The following is a 20097-nucleotide window of genomic DNA, read 5'->3' as shown; positions in this document are numbered from 1 at the left end:
CAATGGTGGAAAGAGACCCATATCCTGCCCAGTGAGGTCAGTAAGTTAATGATTCCTAGGGCATGCTCCTCTGCACGCACTATAAACAAAAATATAAGGAAAAGGTGACATTATATTATACTAAAACCTGAAATGATTTACCATATTTTAGTATATGTTACCGCCTTTTGGCTCATTTCCATTGTGCCATGACAGTCCCAGTTTGACCATGTAGGGACAAGAAAACTCCCCTGCCCGAAGCGGAGAAGGAGCTGATGATAGAAGCCTGATGCCTACTCAAGAAAGAGGAAGAAGGTGGAGTACTGAGTCCTCCGTGGGGCATCAGAACAGTAGGGCTGCTTGGGGAATCCACCACACACTAAGCCACCAGCAAACACCTGACTCAGAAGCATCTTCCTGGCCCAAATGGTCTCCAAGTATAATTATCTACCCACAACTTCAATTAAAAAAAAAAAAGAGGCACTTCCCTGTGACTAAAACCACTCCCTAAAGTATTTCTGTGTGTATGAACTGGCACAGAAACAAGAACACTGAAAAGCACTGCACTTTAGAACAAAATTGACTAATGAAATACAAGAGAAAATCTAAAACACTAAGAGAAGTAAAGGGAATGAAATATTTTTAGGATCTTTCTCTCCTCTACTTTAAGTCAGTTCAATGAGCATGTTGGGGTCAGCTATACATTAGACTTTTAAGTGCTTTAAAAAGAGGTGATACTCCCTCTTGTGAGAGCACCAGAATTACAACTAACTGCTAACAATCATCGACAGGAAGACACTGGAACTCACCAAAAAAGATACCCCACACCAAAAGACAAAGGAGAAGCCACAATGAGAGGGTAGAAGGTGTGCAATCACAATAAAATCAAATCCCATAACTGCTGGGTGGGTGACTCACAAACTGGAGAACACTTACACCACAAAAGTCCACCCACTGGAGTGAAGGCTCTGAGCCCCACGTCAGGCTTCCCAAGCTGGGGGTCCGGCAACGGGAGCAGGAATTCCTAGAGAATCAGACTTTGAAGGCTAGCGGGATTTGATTGCAGGACTTTGACAGGACTGGGGGAAACACAGGCTCCACCCTTGGAGGGCACACACAAAGTAGTGTGTGCATCGGGACCCAGGAGAAGGAGCAGTAACCCCATAGGAGACTGAACCAGACCTACCTGCTAGTGTTGGAGGGTCTCTTGCAGAGTTAAGGTTGGCTGTGTCTCACCGGGAGGACAAGGAAGCTGGCAGCAGAAGCTCTGGAAAGCACTCCTTGAGGTGAGCCCTCCCAGAGTCTACGATTAGCCTCACGAAACAGCTGGGGTAGGCTCCAGGGTTGGGTCGCCTCAGGCCAAACAACCAACAGGGAGGGAACCCAGCCCCACCCAACAGCAGGCAAGCGGATTAAAGTTTTACTGAGCTCTGCCCACCAGAGCAACAACCAGCTCTACCCACCACCAGTGCCCCCCATCAGGAAGCTTGCACAAGCCTCTTAGATAGCCTCATCCACCAGAGGGCAGACAGCAGAAGCAAAAAGAACTACAGTTCTGCAGCCTGTGGAAGGAAAACCACATTCACAGGAAGATAGACAAGAGGAAAAGGCAGAGCGCTATGTACTAGATGAAGGAACAAGATAAAACCCCAGAAAAACAACTAAGTGAAGTGGAGATAGGAAACCTTCCAGAAAAAGAATTCAGAATAATGATAGTAAAGATGATCCAGGACCTCGGAAAAAGAATGGAGGCAAAGATCGAGAAGATGCAAGAAATGTTTAACAAAGACCTAGAAGAATTATAGAACAGACAAACAGAGATGAACAATACAATAACTGAAATGAAAAAATACACTAGAAGGCATCAGTAGCATAATAACTGAGGCAGAAGAACAGATAAGTGACCTGGAAGACAGAAAGGTGGAATTCACTGCCACGGAACAGAATAAAGAAAAAGGAATGAAAAGAAATGAAGACAGCCTAAGAGACTTCTGGGACAACATTAAATGCAACAACATTCCCATTATAGGGGTCCCAGAAGGAGAAGAGAGAGAGAAAGGATCCGAGAAAACATGTGAAGAGATTATGGTCGAAAACCACATATTTAAAGTGACAAAAGGGAAGAATCTACAACCAAGATTACTCTACCTGGCAAGGATCTCATTCAGAATTGATGGAGAAATCAAAATCTTTACAGACAAGCAAAAGCTAAGAGAATTCAGCACCACCAAACCAGCTCTACAACAAATGCTAAAGGAACTTCTCTAAGTAGGAAACACAAGAGAAGCAAAGGACAACAAAAACAAACCCAAAACAATTAAGAAAATGGTAATACATTTTTTTTTTAATATTTATTTGGTTGCACCAGGTCTTAGTTGTGGCAAGTGGGCTCCTTCAGTTGCGGCTCAAGAGCTCCTTAGTTGCGGCTCACCAGCTCCTTAGTTGTGGCATGCGAACTCTTAGTTGCAGCATGCATGTGGGATCTAGTTCCCTGACCAGGGATTGAACCCAGGCCCCCTGCATTAGGAGCGCAGAGTCCTAATCACTGCGCCACCAGGGAAGTCCTGGTAATACATATTGATAATTACATTAAACGTGAATGGATTAAATGCTCCAACCAAAAGACACAGGTTCACTGAATGGATACAAAAACAAGACCCATATATATGCTGTCTGCAAGAGACCCACTTCAGACCTAGGGACACATACAGACTGAAAGTGAGGGGATGGAAAAAGATATTCCATGCAAATAGAAATCAAAAGAAAGCTGGAATACCAATTCTCATATCAGACAAAATAGACTTTAAAATAAAGACTATTACAAGAGACAAAGAAGGACACTACATAATGATCAAGGGATCAATCCAACAAGAAGATATAACAATTGTAAATATTTATGCAACCGACACAGGAGCACCTCAATACATAAGGCAAATGCTAACAGCTATTAAAAGAGGAAATCGACAGTAACACAATAATAGTGGGGAACTTTAAGACCTCACTTACACCAATGGACAGATCATCCAAACAGAAAATTAATAAGGAAACACAAGCTTTAAATGACACAATAGACCGGATAAATTTAATTGATATTTATAGGACACTCCATCCAAAAACAGCAGATTACACTTTCTTCTCAAGTGCACACGGAACATTCTCCAGGACAGATCACATCTTGGGTCACAAATCAAGCCTCAGTAAATGTAAGAAAATTGAAATCATATCAAATGTCTTTTCTGACCACAACGCTATGAGATTAGAAATGAATTACAGGGGAAAAAAATGTAAAAAACGCAAACACATGGAGGCTAAACAATACGTTACTAAATAACCAAGAGGTCACTGAAGAAATCAAAGAGGAAATCAAAAAATACCTAGACACAAATGACAATGAAAACATGACGATCCAAAACCTATGGGATGCAGCAAAAACAGTTCCAAGAGGGAAGTTTATAGTGATACACTACTACCTCAAGAAACAACAAACATCTCAAATAAACAATCTAACCTTACACCTAAAGGAACTAGAGAAAGAAGAACAAACAAAATCCAAAGTTAGTAGCAGGAAAGAAATTATAAAGATCAGAGCAGAAATAAATGAAATAGAAACAAAGAAAACAATAGCAAAGATCAATAAAACTAAAAGTTGGTTCTTTGAGAAGATATACAAAATTGATAAACCATTAGTCATACTCATCAAGAAAATGAGGGAGGGGACTCAAATCAATAAAATTAGAAATGAAAAAGAAGAAGTTACAACAGACTCCGCAGAAATACAAAGCATCCTAAGAAACTACTACAAGCAACTCTATGCCAATAAAATGGACAACCTGGAAGAAATGGACAAATTCTTAGAAAGGTATGACCTTCCAAGACTGAGCCAGGAAGAAATAAAAATATGAACAGACCAATCACAAGTAATGAAATTTAAACTGTGATTAAAAATCTTCCAACAAACGAAAGTCCAGGACCAGATGCCTTCACAGGTGAATTCTATCAAACATTTAGAGAAGCGCTAACACCTATCCTTCTCAAACTCTTCCAAAAAATTGCAGAGGAAGAAACACTGCCCAATTCATTCTATGAGGCCACCACCACGCTGACACCAAAACCAGACCAAGATACAAAAAAAGAAAATTACCGACCAATATCACTGATGAAAAAATGAAAAAATGCAAAACAAAATACTAGCAAACAGAATCCAACAACACATTAAAAGGATCATATACCATGATCAAGTGGGATTTATCCCAGGGATGCAAGGATCCTTCAATATATGCAAATCAATCAATGTGATACACCATATTAACAAATTGAAGAAGAAAAACCATATGATCATCTCAATAGATGCGGAGAAAGCTTTCGACAAAATTCAACACCAATTTATGATAAAAAATCTCCAGAAAGTGGGCATAGAGGGAACCTATCTCAACATAGTAAAGGCCATATATGACAAACCCACAGCCAACATCATTCTCAATGGTGAAAAACTGAAAGCATTTCCTCTGAGATCAGGAACAAGACAAGGATGTCCACTCTCAGCACTATTATTCAACATAGTTTTGGAAGTCCTAACCATGGCAATCAGAGAAGAAAAAGAAATAAAAGGAATCCAAATTGGAAAAGAGGAAGTAAAAGTGTCACTGTTTGCAGATGACATGATACTATACATAGAGAATCTTAAAGATGCCACCAGAAATCTACTAGAGCTAATCAATGAATTTGGTAAAGTTGCAGGATACAAAATTAATGCACAGAAATCTCTTGCATTCCTATACACTAATGATGAAAAATCTGAAAGAGAAATTAAGGAAACACTCCCATTTACCATTGCAACAAAAAGAATAAAATACCCAGGAATAAACCTACCTAGGGAGACAAAAGACCTGCATGCAGAAAACTATAAGACACTGATGAAAGAAATTAAAGATGATACCAACAGACGGAGTGATATAACATGTTCTTGGATTGGAAGAATCAATATTGTGAAAATGACTATACTACCCAAAGCAATCTACAGACTCAATGCAATCCCTATCAAATCACTAATGGCATTTTTTACGGAACTAGAACAAAAAATCTTAAAATTTGTATGGAGACACAAAAGACCCCGAATAACCAAAGCAGTCTTGAGGAAAAAAACGGAGCTAGAGGAATCGGACTCCCTGACTTCAGACTATACTACAAAGCTACAGTAATCAAGACAATATGGTACTGGCACAAAAAAAGAAATATAGATCAATGGAACAGGACAGAATGCCCAGAGATAAACCCACGCACCAATGGTCAACTAATCCATGACAAAGGAGGCAAGGATATACAATGGAGAAAAGAGTCTCTTCAATAAGTGGTGCTGGGAAAACTGGACAGCTACATGTAAAAGAATGAAGTGAGAACACTCCCTAACACCATACACAAAAATAAACTCAAAATGGATTCGAGACCTAAATGTAAGACCGGACACTATAAAACTCTTAGAGGAAAACATAGGAAGAACACTCTTTGGCATAAATCACAGCAAGATCTTTTTTGATCCACCTCCTAGAGTAATGGAAATAAAAACAAAAATAAACAAATGGGACCTAATGAAACTGAAAAGTTTTTGCAAAGCAAAAGAAACTACAAACAAGATGAAAAGATAACCCTCAGAATGGGAGAAAATATTTGCAAACAAATCGACGGACAAAAGATTAATCTCCAAAATATATAAACAGCTCATGCAGCTCAATATTAAAAAAACAAACAGGGCTTCCCTGGTGGCACAGTAGTTGAGAGTCCGCCTGCCGATGCAGGGGACGCGGGTTCGTGCCCCGGTCCAGGAAGATCCCACGTGCCACAGAGCAGCTAGGCCTGTGAGCCATGGCCACTGGGCCTGCGCGTCTGGAGCCTGTGCTCCGCAACAGGAGAGGCCACAACAGTGAGAGGCCCACGTACTGCAAAAAAAAAAAAAAAAAAGACACATGCACCCCAAAGTTCATTGCAGCACTATTTACAATAGCCAGGACGTGGAAGCAACCTAAATGCCCATCGACAGCCGAATGGATAAAGAAGATGTGGTACATACATACAATGGAATATTACTCAGCCATAAAAAGGAACAAAATTGGGTCATTTGTAGAGATGTGGATGAATCTAGAGACTGTCATACAGAGTGAAGTAAGTCAAAAAGAGAAAAACAAATATCATATATTAACACATATATGTGGAACCTAGAAAAATGGTAAAGAGGAACCGGTTTGCAGGGCAGAAATTGAGACACAGATGTAGAGAACAAACGTATGGACACCAAGGTGAGGAAAGTGGCAGCGGGGTGGTGGTGGTGGGATGAATTGGGAGATTGGGATTGACATGTATACACTAATATGTATAGAATGGATAACTAATAAGAATGTGCTGTATAAAAAAATAAATAAAATAAAATTCAAAAATTCCAAAAAATAAAGGTGAGATACAAGTTTACATACAGTTTATTAAATTATATGCTTTACTAGAGAAAAAAACTGCACATAGGAGATTGGTTGTAGAAAACAGAAGGCGTAGAAGACTGATGGGGGGATTCCTGTAACAAATCTACCATTTTTCCAGCAGTGAGAAGAATAGTACCTTGAGTAGCATTTTCAAAGTTTCTATTTAAGAAAAATCTGAAGACAAAAAGGACAAAAATTATTCCTAAATCCCTGTACGTTATTATACTTCCTAAGGAGTTTTAGGAAGACAGATGAGTGTAAATCACCATATAGGTGATCTCAGCAATAATTCAAAGAACTGAGTGCAAACTCAGTACACAATGGGGGGAAGAAATGCCCTTGACCTCTACCACTCCCCAAAAAACATAAAGATTTATATCTTAATTTCACTCCTGCAAAAAATAATGGAAACAAAATGATTAAATCCTAAGTGGTAACTTGCTTTTCATTGTCCCAAATAAATAAATGCATAAATAGGACATTTAAAGGAAAAATAGAGGGAAAGATAAATATATGTATATTTATTTTTATATAAATAATTATTACATATCATAACATTATATAGAAAACTATATATATAACTCTATATATATGAACAATATTTTTTTAACATTTAAAACAGCAGAATGTTTTTGTTTGAATACAATCTTTAAAAAGCCAAATATAAGTAAATAACATGGTACTGGGTTATAACCCACAGTTTAAGATAAATATCCACGAGTCCATACTGATATATACAAATAATTGAATAAATAAACAAGTGGGGATGAAAAGACAAATCTGCCATGCGGAAGAATTCCAAATCATTTATGCAGCTGCTTGTCCCTACCGAAGAAGTGGAGTATAACTCGCCATCTCAATAGCGTGGGCTGTGCGGTGTGACCTCCTTCCAAAGAGTACAGTATTGGGAGGGGGGGAAAGAGTAACTTCACAGTGGAGGAACCTTCCAAACACTCCCTCAGGCAGGTGATCAAAGTCAACATCACTAGTGATAAGTCATGTTGTTGGTGTGTACTCTTGACATGTGATGAGACCACCTCTGTGGTCTTCCTCTCAAAACTCATAACCCCAGTCTATTCATGAGAAAAACATCATGAAAATTCTAATTGATGGACATTCTACATGATACCTATGGGTACCTAACCAGTACCGCTTTAAACGGTCAAGGTCATCAAAAACATGGAAAATCTGAGCAAGTGTCATAGCCCAGAGGAGCCTAAGGAGACATGATAACTAAATGTAACATGGTATCCTGGATGGGATCCTGGAACAGAAAAAGGACATTAGAGAAAACTGAGGAAATATGAATAAAGTATGGACTTTAATAATAATGCATTAGTATTGGTTCTTTATAACAAATGTGCCATCCCAGTGTAAGTTGTTAGTAAGATAGGAAACCATAGTTTACCCTGTATACCATCTTTGCAACTTTTCTATAAACCTTAAACAAAAAGTTTATTTTTAAAAAGGTAAATATACAAAATCATGTTTTTTTAATGATTTGCTTTTATTAAAAGTAGAGTTCAGAGAAGCTCCAGAGCCCTGCTCTCTATATCTCTGACCCTATAGGGACTTCCCTGGTGGTCCAGTGGTTAAGACTCCACACTCCCAATGCAGCCGGTCCGGGTTCGATCCCTAGTCAGGGAACTAGAGCCCACATGCATACCGCAACTAAAAGAACCCTCATGCTGCAACTGGAGATCTCAAGTGCCACAACTGAGACCCGGTGCAGCCAAATAAATAAATAAATATTTTTTGAAAAATCTTTAAAATATATATATCTCTGACCCCACCCGCTGTTCCAATCCTAGCTTGCCTCTCTGAAACCCAGAGCAGTTTGAAATCACTATCATGAAAAACTGGGACAAGTTACCATTACAAAACACCAGCCCATTTCAGGTAGCCTAGCAGCATTGAGCTGCGTGACTTCAACTGACTGTATTAGACCACAAGCTCTATGTGGGAACCACATCTTAGCCACACAAGCGCATGCTGAGCGCTCTGCTGACAAAACACTCTGCTGACAAACTCACCAGCACCAGCATGAGCAGCACCATTGCAAACACAAGGTGATGGCTTTCACTGCCAGCCCTACTGGCCTTTCTTGGCCACAGATCTGCAAAAATTACTTCCCCATTCGTCAAGTCTGTTCCCTGTGAGATCAGATAGGACAAACCTCTCCAACATGCCCTTCTGGCCTCCTGGAGTCTTACAGAGTGATGCACACTCCCCCCCACCCCCATAACCCCACCCAAACACCACCTCCGGTAGAACTCAAAAAAGGAGGGAAACAGGAGATTCCGAAAATCGATCAGGTTTACTTTATACTACTTTCATGTTTAACTGATCCATTTTATCACAGATTAATCACCCACAGGACAAATGGGTACAGTTGAATCAAGCCCTTACACTCTCTCTGCAAATGAAAGTTAACATTCACACAGAGAGCAAAAGACTTTGTTTCCCATCAGTTGAGAGTGGCCATTGTTCCAAACGGCAGTAATATCTCAGCAATGAATCTCTGTCATGAAAGTAACATCTGTGGAGTCAGGAAAGAACTATTGCGAAAACAGATGAATCACTTGGGAACTCAGGGTTCACACTAACATCACATACTTATGTAGCAGTTTGGAGAGGCATTCATTTTACAAGTAATTAGTGAGCACACACTACATGCCAGGCAAATCCTAGCTCTCGTGGAGCTTATGTTCTTATGTAGGAAACTCAATATTTAAGAGAACAAGACATGAAGAAAAATTCATAGTGATAAGTGCTGGGGTGAAAATCACCCACGGTAAAATGCTAGGATGATGAGGCTGTGGGCGAGGTAATACGGACGGATCAGGGAGGCAGATTTTATGGTCGGGAAAGACTTGCCAGACAGGTAATATGTGAACTTTTTGTCACTGACCCAAATGTCAAAGAGATGCAAGCCATGCAAAGACTTGGGAGAAGGGTGTTCCTAGCAGAGGGAACGGCACAATGCAAAGGCCCTAAAATGGAACCAGGTTGGTGTGTTCCAGAAACAAAAACCTCCTGACAATCCCCAGAGATGGGCAACTGTAGTTCAGAAAGGTGAAATCTGAGGCCAACGTGGAAATAAACCCAGCACAGCCAACGGCCTGGCTAGTCTCCAAGCACCACGCAGAGCTGTGTCCTTAGCTGGGAAGCTAAGCCCCAAAAGCACTGAGTGCGGGGAATCAGGCCCTCATCTGAGAAACACGTGCATGGGGCAAAGAGGCAGCCTCTGAAAGCTGTTTCACAGGAAGAGAATTTGAGGCCAAACATAAAAATCAAGACTCCTGTGCAATGTGGCCAGGGCCCAGCAGCCCAAATGACTTGATACTATACAGGGCACATGAGGCCCCAGGGCTGGGCAGCGAGCGCCCACAAGGGCCAAGCAGGTGCACCGGAGGATCGTCAAAACCCAAAGGGAACTTACTATATACTGCACTGAGTCTCCCCCACCCCAAGAATCCCAATTTAGTAGGTATGTGACAGACCTGGGAATCTGAAGTTAAATAAGTTCCCAGGTGATTCTGTTTAGCCAGATCTCAGAATGACTGTGATTGGGAGTGAGGAGAGGGCAAGCTTGTCCTGGAGGGGAAAGTTGAGTCTGAAGAATCCTATCTCTACAAACGAACAGAATCAAGGACTGAAGTGAATGCAGTAAAAGCATTTGGTATAACTCAGTGTCCACTCATAACTTTAAAAATTATTTAAAAAGAAAAAGAGAAGTAAAATTTTATAGTCTAATAAAGATTATCTAAAAAATGTATAGCTTATATCATTTATGGAGAATTTGAGAGTATTCTCCTAGGACTAGGAATGAAACAAGATTGACAGCTATTACCACTTATCTTCAATGCCATTATAGATGTCATATTTAATGCAATTAAACAAGGAAAAGAAAAAAATCTTCTACAAGTTGGGAAGAAAAAAAATAAAGTGAATGCAGTTGAAATAAAAATATATATATATATGAAACCAAAACTGTACCAGCTAATAGGAAAATACAGTTAAGAACATTGTGTAACTAGGTGTATTCCTTTCCCTCCAGCCACATCTCCAAATTCAGGAGACATTACCTTTGTTTTCAATATAATGTATTCAGTGTAAGTTTAAAATCTAAACTTAGGCTATATGATGTTTCATAATGTCATGTTTAACATTGGCTCGTGAAATTCCTGAAAATTTGAAACCAGCTCTCAGCATAAGCCAGTTCCTGCGTACCACTGGCAAAAGCTTTTAAAAAAAAACAGTCCACTGCCTTTCCTTTCCTTTCCCTCTTCAGGTCTTAGTCTTCTCTTCCCTACAATCAATGTACAGCCTTCACATCTGCTCCCAGGAGCCCCACGGTTCCAGCTGCTGAGGGGCAGCTGGTGCCAGGAGGTGGGCGGGGAGGGGGATGGGAGGAAGCAGCTGGCTCACTGGCCCCATCTAGGACTCATCAAGAATGCCTGTGCTTGGGGTGTTTTACATACTGGGATTTCACACAAGAGCTCATTCAGAAAAGCAGTTCTGGGGGGCAGGGCGGGGAACAGTAACGACAATGTTTTTCTTCACGTGTGAAAAGTGCTGGTCTAGGTTATTGACACACGTCCATCCATGATGGTGCAGATACGTGTTACCCACACCCTAATAAAGCTGGTGGTGCCAACGATGCCCTCCTCCAATCTAATGTAAAGCTGAAGAACGTGATGGGAGGGATATTTTTCCAACACAGCACGTGCTAGTTCACTCTCACCTTGAGAGTGCACTCTATTCTTAATTCTAAATACATTTTTAAAATACACCTCTAGGGCTTCCCTGGTGGCGCAGTGGTTGAGAGTCCGCCTGCCGATGCAGAAGACGCGGGTTCGTGCCCCGGTCTGGGAAGATCCCACATGCCGCGGAGCGGCTGGTCCTGTGAGCCATGGCCGCTGAGCCTGCGCGACCGGAGCCTGTGCTCCACAACGGGAGAGGCCACTACAGTGAGAGGTCCGCGTACCGCAAAAAAAAAAAAAAAAAAAAAAACACCTCTATACAGGCGCTCCTTGGTAAAGAGCAATGAATCCTGCTTCTACTAAATGCCATCCTATGCTTATAAATTAAGAAAAATCAAATTTTCTACCTAATGTCAAAACACATACCCAAAAAGTATGACTGTCAACGGCATACAGTCCATTCTCCCTAGTTGTAACCAGCTCTGCTGCCAGAAGTCTTCCTACTGCTTCTCATCACTGGGGTCTCACGGAATGTCATTCTCACTCAAGAATTCCTCCCGGGCAAAATTAATTTCTCCCTCGTCCACATTCCCATAGGGCCCCACCTCCATGTCTCCTCCAGCAGTGATTCCAGTTTGCTTGGTTATTTATGGATGTCACTCCTGCTGGATTTGGGGTGGAGCAGGGAGGGCGATATGAAAGAGGGGAACCTAAAATTTACTGTGTCATTTCTATGTTCTAGGCTCTACGCTAAATGCTTTACAGGCATCGTTTCCTGTGGTCCTCACAATAATCCTATGAGATAGGTACTATTTTTATCCCAATTCTACAGATAGGTATAAGGGATTTTTTTTTTTTTTTTTTTTTTTTTTTTGTGGTACGCGGGCCTCTCACTGTTGTGGCCTCTCCCGTTGTGGAGCACAGGCTCCGGACGCGCAGGCTCAGCGGCCATGGCTCACGGGCCCAGCCGCTCCGCGGCATGTGGGATCTTCCCGGACCGGGGCACGAACCCGTGTCCCCTGCATCGGCAGGCGGACTCTCAACCACTGCGCCACCAGGGAAGCCCGGTATAGGGGATTTTTAAGTTACTTGGCTCAGGCTACATGGTGCTAGAGTCCTCAGGATCTGAATCCTAGCTCTCTGGCTCCTAGGACAAGGCCTGTGGTCATTATTCCTCCTAGTGAGGAACGTGTGCGGCTCAACTGTGTCTTACTGTTATTTACCTTACTTGCTTTACAAGACCCGCTTTGCTTTGTCACTGTCTCATCACTCTGCATTTCCAGCCAAGACACTGGCAGCTTGGGGTTGGGACTGCGGTGAGGTGAGGGTTAGGGTTAAAAATCTTTGCTCTGTGTTCCTAGCTTTGAAATATTTAGCATCTACAATATCCTATCAGGTGATTTTTTTTTTTCCTTAGGATAATAGGATTCTGGAACCTGCATCTCAGTCCACTGCTACCTCCCCAATATCCTTACTTCAAAGGACTCTTTCATCAGAATTTAGGTAGAAAACACTGCAGGAAAAGGACAATAAAATGAGTACAGCTGCTAATTCAAAATGCCACAGACTGTCCACTCCACATCTATAAATTTATTTCTAAAAATAGTTAAATGGCACAGCAGAACAAATAAATAAGTAAAACATTCACTATGAAAACCTTCTTTTTGGGAAATATTTACATATTTTGAATAATGAATCACACCATCTTGCTTTATCCTTTAAATGCACCCTTTGATTCTGCTCACACTTACTGAACACTACAATGGACAGTGGCAAAAACACAGTCTGTGACCTCTCACAAGGAAGATGGGTGATAAAATAATTTCAAACCCAGTGATTCTAATATTATGCTATATGTAAAATTCATTCATATAAAACTAGTGTAAACAAAAACAAACTAGGTTGGTATGAAGATCCTAAGCAGGGGCTAAAAGTTCCCTGATATCTCCCTGTCCACATGCTTTGTTAATTAGCAATAGTTTTAAGCAAAAGTAAGATCACTTCAAGATAAAGACCTGAATGTAAGACCTGAAACTGTAAAACTCCTAGAAAAAAAAACATAGGCAGTATGCTCTTTTTTTTTCTTTTTTTTTTGTGGTACGCGGGCCTCTCCCTGTTGTGGCCTCTGCTCCGGATGAGCAGGCCCAGCGGCCATGGCTCACGGGACCAGCCGCTCCGCGGCATGTGGGATCCTCCCAGACCAGGGCACGAACCCGTGTCCCCTGCATCGGCAGGCAGACTCTCAACCACTGCACCACCAGGGAAGCCCAGACAGTATGCTCTTTGACAATGGTCTTATTAGCAATATCTTTTGGGATATGTCTCCTCAGGCAAGGGAAACAAAAGCAAAAATAAACAAGTGAGACTACATCAAACCAAAAAGCTTCTGAACAGCAAAGGAAGCCATCAACAAAATGAAAAGACAACCTACTAAATGGGAGAAGATATTTGCAAATCATATATTCAATAAGGGGTTAATAATTCGAAATATATAAAGAACACATATAATTCAACAACAAAAAAACAAATGACCCAGTTTAAAAATGAGCAGAGGAGATGAATAAACATTTTTCCAAGAAGACATACAGATGGCCAACAGGCACATGAAAAGATGTTCAACATCACTAATTATTAGGGAAATCCAAATCAAAACCACAATGAGATATCACCTCATGCCTGTTAGAATGGCTATTATCAAAAAGGCAAGCAATAACAAGTGTTCGTGAAGATGTGGAGAAAAGGGAACCCTCAGTGTACTTTTGGTGGGACTGTAAATTGGTGCAGCCACTTCGGAAAACAGTGTGGAGGTTCCTCAAAAAATTAAGACTAGAACTAACTACCATATGATCCAGCTATCCCATTTATGGGTATTTATCCAAAGAATACAAAACACTAATTTAAAAAGGTATATGCACCCTATGTTCATTGCAGCATTATTTATAATAGCCAAGATATGAAAACAACCAAAGTGCCCATCAATGAATGAATGGATAAAAAAGATGTGGTATATACAATGGAATATAACTCAGCCATAAAAAAGATGAAATCTCGCCATTTGCACAATATAAATGGACCTTGAGGGTATTATGCTAAGTGAAATAAGTCAGAGAAAAACAAATACTATATGATTTCACTCATTTGTGGAATATTAAAAAAAAAACAAACAAAAGAGCAAAAAAAAGAACAAACCTACCAAAGCAAACCAAACACGTAGATACAGAGAACAGAGCAGTGGTTGCCAGAGGGGAAGGGCCAGGCTTTGGTGGGGGAGGGTGAAATGGGTAAAGGGGGTCAACTCTATGGAGACAGATGGAAACAAAATGTTGGTGGCTGTAGTGTATACAGAAGTAGAAATATACTGTTGTACACATGAAACTTACATAACGTTATAAATCTATGTAACCTCAATAAAAAATAATAAATAATCACTTCAAGATAAACCAAAGAAAAGATAATTCTCAACTACATTTGACATTTCAAAGGGCACTGTTAAGAGGAACCACACGGAAGCCCGGGCTTGTGTAAAGAGCTGACGAAGGTTTCAGCACCCTGTCTTCCCCTGTGCTGGCTCCTCTCTCCCTCTCCACCACCTTCCCTTGTCCATGTTTATTCCTTATTCCCCTTCATCCAAATGTAACTTACTCTCTGCAAAAGACGACTTTGAAAAAAATCACTGTTGAATATTGAACTTTGATTTTCCTGTCCTTAATATAAAGTTTGGCAGTTTATGCCCTTAGAAGTCTCTCCCTCTCTCAACAAAAGAGCCACAACCAAAGTTATTTTTATTTCCATGTTGCTCTTGGCTCATTTTCTTTTGTGCGTCAGAGGCTTTCAAAAGGTTCCCGACTCTAGATCCAAAAAGCTCAAAAAATGATTGAGTACAGGATAAAATATTCCTCTCATCCAGAGGGGAGCCTGAGGTCATAGGTAGGCATCACCAGCAGCTGGGGAAAGAATCTGGGGTTCTGAAGCCCTGAGCAGCAAGACTTTCCAGGACCCACAGTCACCCACAAGCTTCTGCTCCATCTGCCCGGAACATAACCCAGGACTTTATTTAGCAGATTGCCTCTGGAATGGTCATAATGATTATTAAAATGTTGAAGAGTTTCCCCACGACTGGCAAATACTGCCCCCCACCAAAATACACACCTTGGCCTCCCCAGGTCCTCTCAGGATCCCTGTCCCAAACTCCTTACAATCAAGAGGCAAGGAGACCAGTAGAAAGTCTCCAGGACCCTCCCCCAGTGCTCACAGAGCTGGACATAACCACACTCCACTTTAATTTCCTCTACTGAAAAACAAGGGCATTGAATTGATTCTCTGAGTTGCACTTTGATTACAATTATGTCAAATTATTTATCCCTGAGGACAAGGACAAGATAGGAATATAACAGTATGAAAAAAGTTCATCTGTTAGGAGGGTGGAATCTCGGGTTATATTTTTCTGATGAGACAGCAGTGCCAAAACCCTGGGTTCAGGATGCCTGGGATGGAATCCCAGGTCTGCCATGGGCTAGCTGTATAATCTCGCTGTGCCTCAAATTATCTCATCTATAAAATGGGGATGGTAGGACTATTACCTACTTCACAGGGTTGTTTTGAGAATAAAATGTATTCATGTTTGTAAATCGCTTAGAATAGTACTTAGCGCACAGTAAGCACCTTTAAGTGTTGATTAAATAAGCAAATCATGTTATTCTGTCCCAGAATATTTGTTCAATAAATTCAAAAATTAAGCAACTTTCACAACACAAAGGAAAAAAATAACTGAGACAGTATGAAACACTTACATATCCATATACTGTTGTTTAATAACCCAGCACTAAAACATCTGAGATCCAGATTTTACACTGCACTGTGTGCATTTAGGGAAACTAACACATTGGAAGGCATTTCCACTGCAGCGTGAGATATGATTTGTACCACTCCTTTTCTAATCAGAAATGTCACAGGCTTATGGGAAATTTAGGTTACAAGTTTCTCATTTTAACCCTGCAAAAACATTTACCCATATCCTGGTGGGAGAATACATTTTATTTTGTGGTGCTAAGACTTAAAGGATTATAAACATAAAACCAGGCCTCGCACAGCTACAGCTTCTCTCGCGGACACAATGACTCAAACTAAGAGTTTAAAGGGCCATATCTTATGGGCTGGGTCCTCTGGCATCAATCTTTAAAAACACCTACAGTGGAAAAGAAACTGCTACACCTAGCAGCTAGCTTGATCAAAACTCCTTTTAGAGAACTTCCCTGGTGGCGCAGTGGTTAAGAATCTGCCTGCCAGTGCAGGGGACACAGGTTTGATCCCTGGTCGGGGAAGATCCCACATGCCGCAGAGCAACTAAGCCCATGCGCCACATCTACTGAGCCTGCGCTCTAGAGCCCACGAGTCACAACTACTGAGTCCGTGAGCCACAACTACTGAGCCTGCATGCCACAACTACTGAAGCAAGCACGCTTAGAGCCCGAGCTCCAAAACAAGAGAAGCCACAGCAATGAGAAGCCCTAGCACCTCAACGAAGAGTAGCCCCCACTCGCCACAACTAGAGAAAGCCCAAGCGCAGCAACGAAGACCCAATGCAGCCAAAATTAAATAAATAAATAAATTTATATAAAAAAAAGAACATTAAAAAAAAAGCAAACTCCTTCTAGTTACTAAAAGGTTGCCACAACCTGAGCTCAAGCATAATTTAGAAACATGCTACTGCACTGCTAAGGAGACAAAAGTATTTCATTTTTCTGTTAGAGATTAAGGAGAGGAAACTATCAACAATAACTCCAGGGAATTCCCTGGTGGTCCAGTGGTTAAGACTCAGAGCTCTCACTGCCCAGGGTGCGGGTTCAACCCCTGGTCTGGAAACTAAGATCCCACAAGCTGCCCGGTGTGGCCCAAAAAAACCAAAATCAAAACAAAACCAAAAAACTCCCTTACCTGTTTCTCCCACTTAATAGTTAAACCTCACAGTACCTTTACACACAAATTTAAATAGCTCACGAGTTTATCCTCATAGAGTAATGTATTAGACCTTTCCTGATGGAGGTAAGATTTACTAAACACAGTCTGGCTACAGCTTTTCAATTTTCTTCTTTAAAAGTGAATTTCTCTAAAGCTATGAGAAGGAACTCAAACTTTGCTTAATGAGAAAACTAAAGCTTGAATTACAATCATTATCATTAAAATGTTATTAAAACCCTAAAAAAAATGAAAAGAGTTTTGTGGAGGGATAGTGGCAATGCTAACACAATAATATGAAAGTACTTAATGACACTAAACATTATACCAAAAAATAGTTAAAATGAGGACTTCCCTGGTGGCGCAGTGGTTAGGAATCCGCCTGCCAATGCAGTGGACACGGGTTTGAGCCCTGGTCTGGGAAGATCCCACAAGTCGTGGAGCAGCTGGGCCCTTGCGTCACAACTGCTGAGACTGCGCTCTGGTGCCCGCGAGCCACAACTGTTGAGCCCGTGTGTCTAGAGCCCGTGCTCCGCAACAGAAGAAGCCACTGCAGCGAAGAGTGGACCCCACTCTCCACAACTGAGAAGGCCCATGAGCAGCAATGAAGACCCAAGGCAACCAAGAATAAATAAATTTATTTAAAAAAAAAAGTTAAAATGACAAATTTTATGTTATGTGTATCTTAGCACAATAAAAATAAAGTGAAATAAAATAACTAAAATACCCTGTAAGGGCTTCCCTGGTGGCGCAGTGGTTGAGAGTCCGCCTGCCGATGCAGGGGACACGGGTTCGTGCCCTGGTCCAGGAAGATCTCACATGCCGCGGAGCGGCTGGGCCCGTGAGCCATGGCCGCTGAGCCTGCGCGTCTGGAGCCTGTGCTCCGCAAAGAGAGAGGCCACAACAGTGAGAGGCCCCCGTACCGCAAAAAAGAAAAAAAAACAAAGAAAAAACAAAAAAAAAACAACCCTGTAAGACTTAAAGGTAAATGAAATTTATAACAAATGATTTTCAATTAAGAAACACATATTTAGTAATCAGACAACTTCTAAGGAGCAGGGTCCCCCCGCGACCTAGTTGAAAGTGCATCAACAAGCCTAAATGAGTGTTAGGCAGCACTTCTCGCCATGGTTCACAAATATTCTGACATCAGGAACAAACATGGTGAAGACACACTTTCCTCAAAGCCATAAATACTCACACTTTTTATATGGATTGTGAGTTACACTAGATCCTGAGAAGACAGGCTGGGAGCTCAGACAATTAGTGAAAAGATCCTCAAACAACATTTAAAGGCTGTGTACAAACTCAAGCTAAAAGCCTGTGTACAATTCACTTGTATGTATGTTATCACAAAACATTTAATACTATTAAAAATTTAATAAGAATTTAAGAAATTCTTATTCAAATAGGCAGTGTGTAATTGTGGAGCCTGTTAATAGTTCAAGCCGTAGATTCTTTCCATTCTTTACACTTTCACTGCACCACCATTAACTGGCCATTTAACACAGCACAGAGGACTCTGGACACCTGGTCTCCCCAAAGCCCTGAGAAAGCACTCAAAGGGCGATCTAAACTGTAACAGGCAGGCCTGGCAGATAAAGTTAAGGGAACTCCTCATTCTGGGGAAAAACCTAGCGATAATCAAATGCAGAAACCCTTATGATCAGTAAGAATCTACTTGCGTTTAGTACTTCACAGAGGAAGTAAAGAAGGCAATAATCGGAGACTGGGAGAGGGAGCAAATATAGGCGTGGCGGTAGCTCTGGACTGATTCTACAAGGGTAGTTCTGAAGGGCTTAAGAAAATCCTATTCAAGGATTGGAGCACCACGCTCTTGGATCTGAGACCTAAGTCCCACATACCTGGAGCTGGAGCGAGAAAAACAAGTCCCTTCACACACGCCCAGCTCCTTGCCCCCCACCTTGCCCTGCCCGACCCCGGCGTCATCACTTCGTGGGCCCCGCAGCGGGCAGCTGTGTGGCCACACGCCCGGGACCGTTCATCTGGCGGGCTGGGCTCCAAGCCTCGGAACGCAGCACTTCCTGGTTGGTCCGGGATGCTGGTCCCATCGCGCCTGCCATCCCGGTCATCCCATAGCGCACGCGAACCCTCGGGCGCGCGAGATGACCTGGGGTCACCGGACACACTGTACTGGGGGCCCCCGCGGCGAGGGAGATGGGTACATCCTGCAGAGGACGCCCCCAACTTCGGCCCGGAGCCAGCGCGGCTCTGCGCGCCACACAGCCGCCCGCCCCGGCAAGAGTGAGCGCCGAAGTTGTCAGCGTCGACTCTGCAGGAACCCGGGACGAAGGCGTGCACAGGAGGACCCCGGAGGCTGCCAGGGAGGCCGCTCCCGCGAGGCCGCACGAAGCTGGCGCCCGCCGCCGACGCCACTGCCAAGGTTCCGTCCAAGTTGGGCGGGGAGCGGCCAGCTGCCCGAGGCTGGCGGGAGGAGGGACGGAGCGCGAGCGCAGCGGAAACCGCCTCCCGCGGGAGCTCTGCGCGCCCCAGCCGCGGCGCAGCTCCTACCTGTGGGGCGAGGGCGGCCGGCCGCGGGAACCTGCGCGGTGGCGGCGGATTCTTGGGGCTCGGGCGCAGCTGGCACCACTGGAGGCTGGGGAGGAGGGAAGGAAGGAGGGCCTGAGTGAGGACCGCGCCGTCTCCCGGAACTCGGCGCCGGGATTCGCGCTGGCCCGGCAGGGGTGGGGCGAGGCGGTGTCGGTCAGGATGCGTCGCGGCGCAAGCGGGCCGCCATCGCTGGGCAGGAGGTCTCAGGCCGCTGGGCCTCTCTCCTGGTCCCTATTTCTGATTCTCTCTTCTCCCAGAGTTTCAGAACTCAACTGCGTTAACCTAGGGAACGTTCACTAGCATTTTTATTATTATTTTAAGGTACTCTTGAGCCGCCAAGGGCCCAGACACTGTTGTAGGAGCTTTGCCTAGATTATCTTATCCTCGTCTATCGCAGCTGGTAGCCAGAATTGGTCTAT

General features: G+C 42.7%; 1 protein-coding gene across 1 annotated transcript in view; it reads right to left on the bottom strand.

The window, feature by feature from the left end:
- PLD1 (phospholipase D1) overlaps positions 1-19785 on the bottom strand; it is a 203604-nt gene extending 183819 nt beyond the window's left edge. The window contains exon 1 of the mRNA XM_030863651.2: positions 19640-19785. The gene's annotated coding sequence lies outside the window, so the exon portion shown is untranslated. The remainder of the gene's footprint in view (positions 1-19639) is intronic.
- Positions 19786-20097: the final 312 nt, after the last annotated feature.

Source organism: Globicephala melas, chromosome 4, assembly GCF_963455315.2.
Source record: "Globicephala melas chromosome 4, mGloMel1.2, whole genome shotgun sequence".
Taxonomy (NCBI): domain Eukaryota; kingdom Metazoa; phylum Chordata; class Mammalia; order Artiodactyla; family Delphinidae; genus Globicephala; species Globicephala melas.
The sequence above is the reverse complement of the archived record's forward strand: the minus strand, read 5'-3'. Positions and strand labels throughout refer to the sequence as shown.